Here is a 15,326-nt window from a genome sequence, read left to right on the forward strand (position 1 = left end):
TATTCCCTTGAGTTAGCCACAGCGAAATACGATAACATCTAAACTGCCTTAGCTCCACGCATCGGCTCATTCAGCCCCACCGGTGGGCCATTCTAGCTTCAAAAGAAATTGTTGCTCCACAATGAAATTGTCCCTCAACTACCTTCCATTTATTTACACATAGGAAGTTTCTTATTGGTGGGAAATAAAGGACGTTCCTTTTTGTTTTAGTGAATTTGGAAGACGAATAGAAAATTAAAGTCATTAAGTTCATTGTCGATTACATGTATCATGAATGCTTGGTCTTTTGCAATTAACATGTGTATATATACTGACAGTATTTCTTTTAAGTTAGGCTCAAATATTTGCATCAAAATAGTTTGCAATAAACTACATAAAGATATTCAGGAACAATTTCAAATACAATATTATTAAAGCTATAATATTAAAAGTAGATATCTCGATGAATATATCGCCAAGTTTATCCAGATTTATGTTTCGATCTCAAGTTCGTGAAAAATGGACAGATTTCAGAGCAAAGGAATGAAATTAGCGGAACGCCCTCGAGTAATTTAATAGCCTTCGTATCGTACAATTTCAATTACCGTAACTGTCGGTTCACCGAAAATACAACACGTATTGGCTGAAGTTAAAGGAACAATTTCTGATCGGGCTCGTTCTTTTTCGCTGGCTTTTCCGTCGGTATCCTCGCGATATAAGGAAACAGAAAGATCGGCTAGGTCGAATAAACGAGTATAGAGACCGTCACGTAGCGCTCTGTCACGAAACCTCGTCATCCGGAGGCAAGCTGTAACAAGAAGGAAAGAAACGACCAAAAAGAAAGAATTTAGCACGCAAGGTCTCTGTTACTATCGAATGTATACCCCTCCCTTTTTCTGACGAATTGTCAAACATGGAGGGTAAGGCTGGCACGTTCCTCGTTGTGAAAGACGTTCCACGTGCATCGGGATTTCCGGTAACAGTACCGACGAAATAAAAGAAACTCGTTCGGAGATCTGTCGAACGAGAAAAGCAGATCTCTGCCTTGTGGATTACAAGGTGCAGGTGTAGGTTTCTTTCCGTGGGGAGGAAAAAAGAAGCTATAAAAAGTCGAAAAACTCAAGAGAAATGTAAAGAAGAGAGAAGTCAAAATAAAGTATCATACGTATACTACCGTATTTAACAGTAATTAAATTGTTCAAAAGTTTTACAACAACGAAAGAATGTACAGATTGAAAATGAGGGAGGACTTTGATCTTAAAATAGTAAAGAAAATAGTACAAAGAGAAACAAGTTAAAAGAGTACAGGTAATGTCCATTATCATTATTCCCCTCGTGTTTAGGTATCCTTTCTTTACATTTTTTAGCTGGAAGAGTTTTAAAAAGAGGTAAGAGAGCTTCTAGCAACTGTCCGCGAAGAACACTTTCTAGATGTCTTTGATCAAATCTATCGGAGAAAATTGTAAGGAGAAGTACGGATGTTCAGAAAAGCGTTAAAAGAGGGTAAAAACTAAATTAGTAGAGTCAAGAGATACTTAAAATATTGGAAAAATATTTCATTAAATAATTGTATTGACCGACGAAATTTATATTTTAATCGAAATGGAACTTCTTCTTTCTGCTTCAATTTCTATCATTGTACGCGTTCTTTTTCATTTGTCCAGAGCTTCTTGAATTCGATGCAAGATACTGAAGAATATAGCCATTCTTTCGACGAAATAAGATTTATTGTATAATAGACTGAGATTTACGAATCTCAAGAAATAGAGTTAATGTCGGTGATCCATATTCTCCGAATAACTCTTCTTCGTCTCAAGAAAATAAGAAATCAGCCAAGCAAATGGAAAAGAAATGGTGTTAAATCACTCGTATCTATCTAACGCCGAGAAAAGAGATTTTGTTAGAAGAAGTCCATAAAAAAGAAATACTTCGTATTATCTATCTGAAATTGGTGTTAACTAAGATGAATCTCTATTTTCTATTTCCCCTTTCTCCACAAGAATAATTACCTCTTACGAAATTACTTTATTACTTACGATATTATTTTCTATTCTTTTCGGCGATAAGTCTTAATGAAAGAACAACGGTAAACAGTGTCTTATGAATTATTTTATCGAAAGAAAAATAATATCACGCCACGCTTAAACGTGAAACGAAATTCCAACAAAGAAAAATGTCTCGTAGATCTTTACATACTTACTTTCCCTGTTGAATACAATCGATCATTTATTAAACGAAGGTTCCGAGAGTAACGCTCACGGTGAAGAAGAATTAAGTTCTCAAAGGAAATGCCACAAGGAAGTGCAAAGCTACTCGGGTGAAATCGTCGGTTGGGAAAGTACGAACGCAGTCACGTAACGCATTGCAGCGGAAACCCCGTGCTTCCGGCCGGATACGAAATGGAAGAGAAGAAAGGAAAAAATGGCGAGAGAAGAAGGTATACATCGTGAACGCATTCTGTACGCAATGCTCCTGGCGGCGCTATAGTCGCTTCTTCTGAAAGTTTCATGAGCTTCGCACCGATCGGGGGAAGCTTTTTATTCGCACGGAACGCTTTGCATTTTTACGACAGGAGTAAGGTTACGTGTAGGGTCCTTTACCGAGACCTTTGAGGTCTCCACGCGTGTTACGAAAAGCTCAATGCGAACATCCTTCGTGTCAATATTCTTGGATGGTACATTCGCTGGACACATTCTGAAAATGAAGTCTGAAATTTCATGAAATGGAACAAATTATGTGGAATTTCGTATCTATAAAATATGAAACGAAGAACTGGTTTGTGGCACAGTGAACTCGCAATTATAAGATATTATTTATGACGTGAATTTTTTATTTCTTTTGTTTATATCCTCGTTACGCGGAGATAGTAAATTACATGGAAATTTTTTAATCTCCTGCAGGTACATTAAATCAGTCGGTATCCCTGAAGATAACCTGTTGAAATGTTTGCCATGATAATTCGCCAATATCACTTTCAAAATTAAACAATGTTACTCAATTAACCAATTTTACATTATATTAACCCGTGTTCCCTTTTAGCATTATGTGTATGCTCTAAAATGCAACCTCGATCGAGTGCTTGAATAAAACAAACTCAAATTAACTTTTACACGGTTATCAATAATTCTACTTCAAATATTGGGAAATTCGACGTTTCGTAGAATTCGTTATCTTTAACGTAAACATATTACGTATTATCGAATACGTACAATTAATAACGTGGCGAAGGTAGCGACTGTAGCTTTTTTCAAGCCTTTCAACAGGAGCAGCTTAAATTTCAATTTTCTAAAGGACTGGTAGCAAGTTCGTAGATAACAGACTTTCCCTCCAGTTTTTCTATAACCAATATCTATGTTATAAACGCAGGGGTAGTTGAATATTTAATAAAACCTCGAAATCCTCTTCGCAGCTCTTCTTTAATCTTTAATCTATTCACCGACGGTAGTGCAAGTCTCGTGGCTTCTCCGTATTCCTGGAATTCTTCCAATCTCACCGGAATATTTCGCTACTTCTCGCCGGTTTCTAACTAACTTTATTTCTCGCCCTTAGCTGCTTGTCGACCTTGAGTATCCAGATCCTATTCTTATTCGGGAGAATTCGTATTCCACGAGACCCCGTTGCCTTTTTCCCCAGCTCGAACTCGTTCGCGCCCACCCATTTTATCCCTCCGTCCGCATTGAACGGAGAAGGAACGGCGAAACTTGCGATAAGTCGATCCGTCAGGTGCGACCCGAAAAGAAAGCTTTCAATGGAAACGTCTCGGGCTAAGAACGCAGATTCCCGGACCTCTCGGGGATCGAGGAACTTTTCGCAACGCGGAAACTGAAGCATCCCTCTCCGCCTAAGTTCGCGGAACTCGTTTCCCTTCCAGCAGACACTCGCAAACACGAAAAAGCCGTACGAGCTCGGAGTCCTGCTTCTTCGTTGTATCTTTGTGTCGAAGAAAACGGCAAACCTTCGAAAGTAGGCGATCCTTGACTGGAGTTTCGCGTTTTGGTAACTGTAGATAGAAAACTCTTAACCTAGACGCGAAAAAGCTGGAAAATTTTGTTGACAAAAATGGTTGGCGGAAAAAGAAGAAGAAAGTATTAACATCTTCCGCTTGTCGGGTTTGTTCTATTCCACGATGGCCTGTATCTGGGTTTATAGGTGTGCGAGAAATGTTTATGAAAGCAGAGAGGTTAGTAACGGAATTATAGTCGCGCAGCATCTTCCTCTGTGTAACGGTAAAGACAAATTTTCACATTTCAAAGGAACACTTTCGTCAAAAGGAAAGTAAGCGATCAAATAAGTCCGTGAATTTCGTACATTGAGAAAACAGCTGTATCGAAAGTTGAAAGGGTACAAAGAGAGACAGAAGTGAAAAAGAATAGTGAAAACATAGTGAGGAAGGAAGAATATACATCAATTCGCACGAAAGATGTATCGATATATCTTGTATCCTAAGGTGTTTTCCTTGCGTAAACGGCTTCTCTTGTATGAATCGCGTATACTTCCTTGCTGCCTCGTAAAACTCTGAAAAATTTATCGCTTACTACTAACGTAAGATGTCTACGATATGACGCCAAAACTCTTCAAACGGCGGAACGATCGATGCATATTTAAAAACTCGATCATCCCTTCGATTTGAATTCTGACAGAACGGTCGGTGGACTATCAGAATGAATTTTTGAATAGGATATGGCAACACATTTCTGGACTAAAGGTACTGGAATGAAGAATATAATATGCATGTATATGGCCTATCCGTCAATCGATGTTTAAATATTTCGCGAAAATGTATATTCTATACAATATATTTTGAATAATAATATCTCTCATCCGCTAAACTATAACTACCTACTTAAATTTCGTGCAAATGTAGTTTAATGTAACATAACTTGGATCGAATATTCATGTTACCCGCTAATAACTCAAATAAGAGCCAACGGTTTACATTTTGTATTAAAATAGATTTATTTCAAAATCAAAAGACGTAAGAAATTTAACGAGGCTTCGAACACGTTACTGTTCTGCTTCATTTTACATTTACATATTTCCAAATTCCCAGGAACCTAAACTGGATGAAATAATCTTATTACCTTATACCAGAAATACATTAGATCTATTAAATGAACGCTCTTGCGCAAGTCATTGTTCTAAAATTAATTCCACTAAATTATTCTGAAAATAATTCGATTTCTATAAATCTTCGAATTTAGAACATCGCCGATACTTCCATTGGCAAATATAATCTTAAAATCGATCACCGAAAGTTTTCCAGCAAAAGTCATTATTCATGAACTCCCATCCCCTATGAATATTTGCTTCTAATTACCGGTATGCGGTGCACGGAGTATCTATTGAAATGGGTATCTCGCGCAACGTTTCACTCGAAATACAGCCAACGGGTCCTCGCAATGAATCCGGACCTCCATTCGAATACCATGCACGCACGAGGGATGATACCATAACTACGTGGAAAACAATAAAGATGCCATACTCCACGAAGGGTGTGTATAGGAGGAGGTGGAGGCAAAAGTAGGTTCGGGAAGCCTGCTAGCATTCGTAATTCCGATGACGCGATAATGCTGACCACCCTGCCAGCCGAAACAATTTATAAGTCCCTATCTAGACAGGTCAGTTTAAATTATGAAGCTCTTTATTACACCGGCACGCGGGAAGACGCTAAACGCGCTGAGTCGTTGTTGCAAAATCGACCCTCACCCTCTCCCTCCCCCTCCCGCCCCTACTGGCAAACGTTGCTTGCGTATGCGAATTTCGAGTGTCACACGAGCACGACCCTGGAAATTAATCGTGTAGCTATCGTTAATACCGTACGCCGACGCCACCGCTGCTGGACAAAACCAAATTGTAGAATCTAAGTGGAAACTGTCTGGTGATTTATGCACGACACACCTAAGCTTTTCTCCGGTAGAAACTCCGTCGGAGTATCAGTTTTCACAATGTATAGTCGTGTAGTAGCAATGCAACTGATCGGAGTATTTATACTGATGTATTAGAAGCAACTTGCTTAATACGAAAAGTTTCGTTTCGAAATACGTAGTATAATAAATCGTGAAGTTCCTCCGTGGTATATATGTATATGTGTTTTATAACATATAATTTTGAAATCATAATTAAAGCAAAAAAAGTGATGTATAATAAAGAGCGAAGAATTTGCATTATATTATTACGTAATAATTGTTGGCCATACAGTTACGCAACATTATTCAGATTGTCAATTTAATTAATGAACTGATATTATTGGTATTGTTCTTGGTTAGAAATATCTACAACGCGAGCAAGCATCTACAACATGAGCAGTAATTTTGCAGCATGCAGAATATAGTAACGATAATTTTAATCTGCTGTTGTTATTTGTGTAAATACAACATTGAACGCGGTTAAATATATCAACTCATGGTATTACGTAATTATAGTTATCGTATTATCTACAGATTTAGAGATTTTCTGCATGCAAAGCCGTAAATTCTATTCGCTGTATCAATAGCTTTTTATTCGACCAATAAAGATAAAATAACCAACCAAAATACCCCTATTCTGGCCTTTAATAAATAAGATTGCCCTTAGACAGAAAGTTTCTCTTGGTATAGATTGAACGTATATAAATATTGTTATCCGTGAACTCGGCTATGATTCACAGCACCTAAACAAGCTAAGAACGTTAACGAGACCTCTGCAAGCCATCGATCCCTCAGGATTTCAGGGACGACCTTACCCGTTTAATGAATCAATTAACCTCGCCTAGTGAACGGCCAATCACTGTCAATGAAAAGTCATTACCGCTAAAATCTAATAATTACCGTGGATATCTGGCGAAATTAAGGTAACGCGAAGGAACTTGGGCGTGATTCACGAAACACCCTTCAGACGGACCGATAGAAACACCATGGCGGGCCGATGTGCAGAGAATGTCGTGGTAACATTAGCGAGGCATGAAAATTAAATTCCGCGTAACGATGTCGACAAAAACGACGTTCTCGCCCGAAGCAACGGTAGCGTTCATCGATTCGTCCATTATCCGAATTTCAATTAGCCGGCCCCCCTGTGCTGAGCTACGATAATAACGCTACCTACATGACCCGAAGGTATGAAAAAAAATAAAATGGCTCCGCATGTCGCTGAAAAACAAATGCTTTGTGCGCGGTAGACACGTTAATATCCTCACGAAAAAAGGTATACACATACATATATACATTTTATGAAATTGCGTGCCTTTAATTAATTGAAGAGATAATTATGAAGAAACGAATAAAGAGAAATAGTGGCGTTTACCCGCGATGCGCTTTCGCGTGGTATCGAAAATCCATTAAGTGTAAATGCGATATGAAACGGACGAACATTTCGTTTGAAACGTTTGCTTCGACGTGGTCAGAGAAATTTCCGAATAACGATTTTCTTCGGTTTTGTCGAATAGTAGAATATTTTTTAAACGCAATGGTCAATATGTTTCGATAAAATATCGATCCTTTGATTTTCGTTAATTAAAAATGTGTCATTATTCCTGTTTATAATGAATAAGAATGTTTTATACATACGTATGTATATCGAAAGTGTTTTGTTATAGTCGTTTGTGCTTAAAAACCTGCTGATGCACAAAAGAAAACGTAAACAGAAAACGTAAACACAAAACGTGATACAAGTCAATGGAATTACATACAAACGGAAATTTTCGATATATCTTGTTACATATACTAAACTAGCATGATACACGACAAATAATTTTATACGTTCCTCTAATTAAATAAATAGATATTTTAACATAATACGACTTACCACTGACGCGTTGAACAGTGCTCCAACACAACGATCCTTGTAATCCTTTCACGTTGTACTAATCTCTAAAGTTTCCGCCGTAGTTTGGCATTACATGCAAAGTTTCATCAATTCACACACGTTTCTGGATATTATTGAATTCGAGTTAACGAGTTTCTCTAGCTAACGTAACAAATATCCTCGTGGTCCGATATAATGACCTATTTTTCATAAATTAATAATACATCATTCACACCGAAAAACTATTATATACGAATTATTCCATTAATATCTATTTCGATTATTTGAAACCGATAACTTTTCAATCTACATAGAAATTGTCAATCTTCGCACATTTATTATATTATCAATTATTAACCGTATTAAATGGAAACACATGTAAAAGTGATACCTCTACATTCGTAATGCATTAATCAAATATTTCGCCACATTTTCGATCACATTCGTACGAGAATAACACATTTCACGTATTTCAGCGTCTTTTCAATTCACCAGCCCCGAAACAATTGGCGTTCGATTGTGAGGTTATCCGCGGTATTCGCGCCAAAACGAGAGTTGTTTGATTCACCGAAAACTTCGCACGATACGAACGACGACACACTTTCCTCCCGGTAAACGATGGCTAGAAATCAATACGACACCGATAACATACGCAATTCGATACTGTTGATATTCGTTTCGAAGCAAATTTCATGAACAAGTCACAAGAGATGTAAAACATCCGCACGCTTCCCGACGACTGGAAGAGTGACCAAGCGTCTGCTGCTCTTGAGGCAAATAGTGCGCATGCGACATAAACAAACCGTAAAGGAAAGCTTCACATAACGGGTGGGAGTCGAGGATCTCGATATCTCGATACGTCTAATGAGACAACGTAATTGTCAAATATGGCAATCGTGTGCGCGGGATTAAGCTGTATCGTATTATATAATTAAGTATTAATCAATATCATAAACATAACAATGAAATCGGAATTTGAAATCGTGTTACAAAGTGTGACAGTGAAATTGCGTTGTGAAGTTGTAGTATCGTAAAAGTAAAACAAAAGTAAAAAAATAATAAGGAGATAACAGTAAAGGATAGTGAATGAGTGATATAGAAGAATTACAGGCGTGATATAATCGCGAAACATTACAAATATCAACATAAGTTAAGTTTAATTATGTTGTAATCTAAACACTAGATCTGTAATCACATTACGCGTTTAATTAATATATACGTCCGTACTGTTAGCTGGTATGACGTTTGTAGGTTATGTTGTTCGAAAACATCAAAGTTAGTTATTGTAAAAAATCTAAATTTACAAGTAGAATGTGAAAATCATCATATCATTGCTTTTAATCAGAAAACATTCAATCATTATTTCTTCTAATATAATATACAATATGTAATGTCAATTACTTGTCTATACTTAATATACTTGAGTGGCTATTTTCAACGATATTTAATTGTTGTCATTGAATTTTACGCTTTTAAACATCTCGTTATTGTATTTTACTCTAGTGCATACAAATTATGCGTTTAACGTACATTTTACATAGGAATTGTGACTACGTGCGTATGAATTGTTAATACGCTGAACTGATGTATTAAACAAAATATTCAATGAAATAACGAGACATTAAATATTAATTCCAGCAAGTTACCTCGTAATAAGTATTATCTGAACCGTTTCGTACATTACTCGGGGTTTCAATGGATATGCCTATTCATTTTATATCTCGATCGAAAAATATATAGCATTGGAAAACAGTTTTAAACATATCGTTACAATATATACCATTAAATACGAGCAATGAAAATTAATTAAATATGAGTGAATAAATAAAATGCCAAATGCGGCAATAAAAGTTCCGCCCTCATTCTTTAATTCACTTTCACTCAACCATATATTATGGCTCAACTGTATTACTTCTACTGTTTTTTAAAATTCCATGAATTTCATATTTATGCATATATGTTATTCAAGAATAAATCTATGATAATCTTCATACCATATCGATCTGTATAAATACTGAATTATTGTTCAATTTGTACCCAACAATGTCTGTTTCATATTTTATAACCAATAATTCTATATAATAGATAGTTGTTCATAAACATAATTGAAAAAGCAACGTAATTTTGCTTCAATTCTTCGTACATTTTTTATGTTTGAATATCTGTCCATTTCTCTAAGCTTTTCCTGTATATCTCCTCGTCTCTTCCCCATTTTGGCGTTTCTCTTCAATTTTTCACTTTAAATGTCTTTCTGTAGATCCCACTTGACATTTTCATTTCTTCTATCGTCAACGCATTCCCCGAACTTGCAATTGTCGAAGCATTCGGTAAAAAGAACTATAGCTCTAACCGACATAAATCCGAAATAATTTAACTAGCAAGTGCCTGGCGTCGTACGCCAACCTGACAGCCTCGTAAAAAATGAGCTACGCGAATGGTAATGGCTCGCTCTGTGATTGACCATTAGGTTTTACATCATTACGTGGCACGTATTTCTTTCCTTATTCCCTGAAATCGCTGCATTTCCTAGAATACAAAGGAATACACACGCAAGATTGCACATAGATTGTACTACTTTAATTGTGTCACAATTAAACATTAATATATTCTTCGGTGAAACATCGGGCGTTAAACTTTCAGTAAATATATGGGAATAAAAGAATTCTATAAACTGCAGGAAATATTCGTACAGTTTATGAGTGAATGTAAAATTGTGGTAGAAGAAAATTAGAACATATAAAAGAAGGAAATAGAAGTATAGAAAAATTCCTAGTTACTTTAATTGCTACATAAAAGACTAAAACGCACTCTAAAAATTGTATGACATTGTTATGCATTTCAATGAAAAATGTATTCTAATAATGCAAAACGTAATAATAGTAAAACTGAATGATTGCATTCACCTTTTACACAAATTACATTCGAATTTAAGTAGGAATCAAACGACTTGATTCTTCAAATATTCCAGCAGGCAACGAAAGAAAGGATTGCAAACAATTTCGAATATTCTACGAAGCCTCCGAAACATTCGGTAATGCATTCTGCTTCCAGACGGCGCATAGTTGTGTCTGCGTTTCGCGACGGCCGCGAAATCGCTGGAATATTTTACACAGCAGGAATTATTTATTTATTTATTTTCGTCATAGAGTGGAGAAACGAAAGGAATAGAGAGATCTATTTTGGGGAGAAAGGGATATTTTTTCTCCACGAATCATGGCGATAGAACGCAGGCGCGTTGAAATATCGTCTGTTATCTAAATTTATTTATTAGGTGCTATTGTAATTCTTACGATTGCTTATCGGCCAGCGTGCCGTTGTGTACTGAAAAACATAATTCAGTCAGTTATCTCGCTCGGCCTCGTGTCTAGTTACGTTTTCCCTCTGCCATCGGTTTAACATTAAATGGAATTCAGCCGGTATACCATGACCTGGGTTAACCTGCCTGCTAGGATGAGCTTTATCGTGGTAACGTAGCTATAATAAGAGTATGGCGTGATAGATGAATCGTCGCAATTGTTAACTCGTTGATCACGGCTCGCACGCACTCTCGCGGCTGCTATCGATCCCTCATTTTTCCGCGATCTCTGGGGTACCGAATTGATCGAAAATGCCAAATATCTAGCAACACAGCGGTGATAGCTTTGCCAACAATTTGGAAATAAATTCTCTGTTACTTGAAAATTTACTATTACGAGTCGATGGCCTTTTTGGGTATTCCACTGTACGCATTTATATAGGGAAATTACGGAATGATATCGATATGTATTTACGTGACTACGGTCAATTTGTACCTTTCCACATACTTTTCTGCGAATAGTATTGGTAACAAATTTTAGAAATACTCACATATGAAGTATTTCAAAAATAATTAGCTAGTTATTATCGGTATAATCTTTACACGCTTTTCGTAATTATTCTTACAATTCGCAATATTCATGGAAAATGGACACATCACAAATTTCCATTAATATTGTATAATACTCCATTATTTCCATTAATTCTATGTCTGGTAATATCGGCGCAGAAAGGACAAGCACTTTAATTGAATCCGCTAAACGAACCTCCATAGGCAAATGATCATCCGATTTATTTATTCCATCTCGGATTTACGTAATTAAATATTGATTCGTTAGGCCGTGATTGGTCGCTTAACAGACATGCGCAATAAAACAATTGTTCAAGCGCAGTAAAATTAAATAAATGTGGAAACAACAACTTCTAACAATGGGAAAGGAGCATGCATGCAACAAAGGTAGAAACGCAGAAAATTCGCTGGAATAATCAACATAACATAGCCTCCTCGTAACATGCTTGCCCTTCGTTACCAGTTGTTCCGAATTGTTTATACTTCATAACTAGGGATGATGTTTCTCCCTCTCGATCGGTGTTGTACGCGGCATAAAAGACGGAGGAAATCTTTGACGCTACTACAAATTAAAAATTTTCTGTCACACTAGTTGTATATCGAATACGTGTCGTATCTGCACAGTGTATAGGTTGTTAAAGTCGTTAGCTACGCGACTTAACCAAGTTATTCGGTTACATTGGACAACGTTGGTGTCTTCATTCAATTACAACTTAGACGGATCCACGCGGTCTATACATGCCTAGTTTACGACGTCTGGATTAGCATGCAAATTGGATGCATTGAATTTCATAGTTTCGACAGCTGTAACAACCGAATAGATTCGTTGTGACGTGCCGAGGTCGACGCTGAACGTCGTCGTCATCGCTACTCTCTCTAGTACCGTCTGTTCTTGATAAGCGAATTGTTAGGCGGTCTAAAGTCGCTACTAAGTAAGAGATTAATTCAATTTAGTTGCAATACCGCCGCCAGGATTGCATCGTGGTTTCTAACAAAAGCAAGAATTATCAAAGACCGCATGACGAGCAGCATAACTTTCAACTTCGTCGCGATTATGAGTTTAATCATATTTAGAACACTAAAGGAGATCGTTGCATAGAATATAAGAATAAGATTAAAGGACAATGTTAGTATAATAATCACTTTCTCCTGTAAAAAACAACACAAAACACAATACCTGATTTCAAGCTCCACTCGTTGTATCAACGTTTGTACCTATTGACGTATGTACCTATAAAATAGTTAATTACAAAATATTAAGATAAAAGAATTACAACGTTAGTAATTTTTTTCACAAATATACATTAACCTTTATACCGATCAAATATGCTTGATGAAATGTGCTTAATCAAATATGAGCTGTATTTCGACTGTTCACTCTACAGGAGTTAAACGCGCTCTGCCCAAAGTCTTATAAACTTGATTCCGTATTACTCTCAAGAGTGCATAACTGGAAAACAAGTTCGACTCTCCGGAGATCCACATTCTCGTAATGCAATAACCTGAAACTTCAACTGTCGCTCCTTGTGACTTTGCCGTTATAAAGAAAATGGGTTTTTACGTTAATGACTCAAGAAAACAAAATTTTAGAATCTCAATACACGATAATCAAATAGAGCTTCAAAAAAATTTTGTTTTAGAAATTCTTCACAATTCTCGTTTACGTAGCTTACAGTGAAACTACTGCAAAACCGCATGACGAAATGTAAGACCTATCTAAACCCGACGATCAATGTCATTTTAGAGCGTTGGTTCATAACACCAGCATTTGTAACCAGAAGTTCAGCTACCGTCTCCTGACATTCTGCGTGTAACCATGTGAAAATTGATATCGCCCACAACTAACTTCGGTATCTTACATACGTTCAACTAGGCGTATGCATGTTCTCGTGCCAGTCTCGTCAGAATAATCGTCTCTAAGTAGGTATTATCGCTGCCATGTCGGCTCTAGCTTGTCGCAATTTTTTCTTTCTCACCAGTTTAACGTACCTACGATCATCACACACTGGCTAGCAGGTATCTTGGCCACTGATCTTTGACGTTCTCGTTGCAATATTACATAATGAAAATTATACATAGCCTTTCCAAAAGCTCGGATATACGATTAAATAAAACATTCATCCTCTACTCCGTTAGTACATTAATAAAAATCAATTTACCAACAAATTAAAGAATATACATAACACGTGTATAAAATAGAAAATCTAATAAAAAGAACTATGCTAAAAAGGCAACCATAACATTGCACAGTCACGTTTTTCTATCCCTGTTTCGAGGAAAAAGCATTTCTATCCCTGCAGCATTCTACGAACGTGAATACACAAGCAAAAGCACCAGTGGAGGTTTTCGTACAGGCTGATAAAAAGTTTGCGACGCGACACGGCGCAAACGTCTTTGTAGGATCCTCGGGTCCGAAATGTCGAGCAAAACACTATCTACACGTGACCGTCGACGAATCGGTATCGTCTAGCCCTGGTGGTTTTCTAAGAGAGCTGGCGGAGCGATGTAAGCGGCTTAAGTACGTAGTACCTAACGGTAAACGGGTTAAAGCTCGCAGCACGGCGCTCAGCGACTTTCGCGGTGCAGCGAACTCTCCTCACGTTCCCGTGGCACGAGGCACGAGCACACGGGCCCTTAGCATGCAAGCGTTGCGAACATCGTGATGAAGGGGTGGGTAAGGGCCACGAGCTGCTCGTATATTTTGCTAGCGCCAGCTTTCGTGCCGTTACGTTACCCTATTCGTGCTTGGTCGTGGTTGCGAAGCTGGATAGCTGGTGGTTCCAGGGAAAATAGCTCCTTGCTTGTCTCTGACCGGACGGAATACACACGGGCTGCTCTTCTTATCCGAACTTGCAATCTATTCGCGTTGGCCCACTTTCTTACATGTCCTTTGCTATCTTACATGTCCTTTTATCTTCGTTTCTCTGCCATCACGACCGCGCTTTTCGCTTTTCGCCGTTGTTTCACTATGCTTTGTATCACCTTTTGTTTTATGAACACCGGTCGTCTTCGATACTAAATACTCCCTTGTTATCTGCTTCTCTATCTATATATCACTTTTGGATCGCTATATTCTGAGGTATTTGTGATTACATTTATAGCCTAGAAGATTTTAGAAAAATTCAAGATAAAAGAGTTAAAGATATTGGCTAACTGGGTCTTTAAAAGGATTAAGAGTTAAGAAATATTAAGAAAAATATACTTATATTCATAAATATTCATAAATACTTTATCAAATACGTATTTTGAAAATCTGGTATACTTGATCTGAGAATTACTTTTGTTAAATGCTAGAACGAATGACTTGTCTTATCAGCTGAAATAAGAACATCATTTCTTAGCACAAACCTGATATCGATTCAGATAATACATCTTGACAATGCAGAAAATACGCCTGTACATTGTCATTGTATTTTTGCAGTTCAATCTTGAACAGTCGACACTATTGGTGTTATAACGAAGCTATGTAGATTGCATCGAGCGTGATTTCTAGAAGTAATGACAAAGAGCAATATCTGCTGGTGACTATGCTTTCAGCCCCAAAGGACAAAGGATTGTTCTTCGTGCTTGAAATTCAAATTTTAATAGGGTTCCAAATGGGTGGTAAGAGGAGATAGGAAACGCAATCATTATTTCTCGAAAGAATTCCGCTGCAAGAGGCGAATAACTTGCGATTCCAATGGAAAGGAATAAATGCGATAAA

At 37.2% G+C, this 15,326-nt stretch overlaps 1 protein-coding gene across 2 annotated transcripts in view; it reads right to left on the reverse strand.

Moving 5' to 3' along the window:
* The window catches only part of LOC126915887 (semaphorin-2A), a 558,427-nt gene extending 549,920 nt beyond the window's left edge, over positions 1 to 8,507 (reverse strand). Inside the window, exon 1 of one of the 2 annotated variants that reach the window (XM_050721020.1) lies at positions 7,759 to 8,507. The gene's annotated coding sequence lies outside the window, so the exon portion shown is untranslated. The remainder of the gene's footprint in view (positions 1 to 7,758) is intronic. The other variant, XM_050721018.1, reaches the window with a different exon arrangement.
* Positions 8,508 to 15,326: the final 6,819 nt, after the last annotated feature.

The sequence above is a fragment of the Bombus affinis genome, chromosome 4, assembly GCF_024516045.1.
Source record: "Bombus affinis isolate iyBomAffi1 chromosome 4, iyBomAffi1.2, whole genome shotgun sequence".
In the NCBI taxonomy this organism is placed as follows: Eukaryota; Metazoa; Arthropoda; class Insecta; order Hymenoptera; family Apidae; genus Bombus; species Bombus affinis.